Raw genomic sequence first — 580 nt, 5'->3', positions numbered from 1 at the left:
TGTATGGCAGCATGCCAGGTACTGTGGGAATTCATCCTTGATGTAGGCTGAACTGGCTATGCACTGTATGGTGTGGTTCAAAGGGTGTTCTTCTCTTGCCTCTTAATGTAGTTCCAGAAATTTCCACATCAGTTATGTTTTAGAATACATTGTGGTAACATTTTAAACTTACTAAACTATCTAAAGGTAGATAGTCTCTGAAGAAAAAATATACAATATGGGTAAGTTTTAAGGGAGGAAGGAATGCAGAAATGAAGAAGAGAAAAAGAAGCAAGATGATACAGCCATTCCACAACAATGTTTCCTCTTGCCTGGAATGATCTGCCTAGAGAACTCAAAACCATTCTTCAAACTGTGGCTGAACTATCAAATCTCTATTGATATCTTTTCTCTCTGATAAAATAGCATCTATTCATATTCTGTTTTTAAATAGATTTTTCTTGAAGTACTACAAACATAAAAAAAAAATAATAATAATTTTAAAGTTAACCACTTAATGAATCTTGACAAATGGAAGCCAGATCAAGAATTAGAATATTATCAGCAGCCGAAGTCCTCCATATACATCCTCATAGTCACT

This window comes from Trichechus manatus, unplaced genomic scaffold (assembly GCF_000243295.1).
Source record: "Trichechus manatus latirostris isolate Lorelei unplaced genomic scaffold, TriManLat1.0 scaffold00222, whole genome shotgun sequence".
Classification (NCBI taxonomy): domain Eukaryota; kingdom Metazoa; phylum Chordata; class Mammalia; order Sirenia; family Trichechidae; genus Trichechus; species Trichechus manatus.
Note: the sequence above shows the minus strand (reverse complement) of the source record.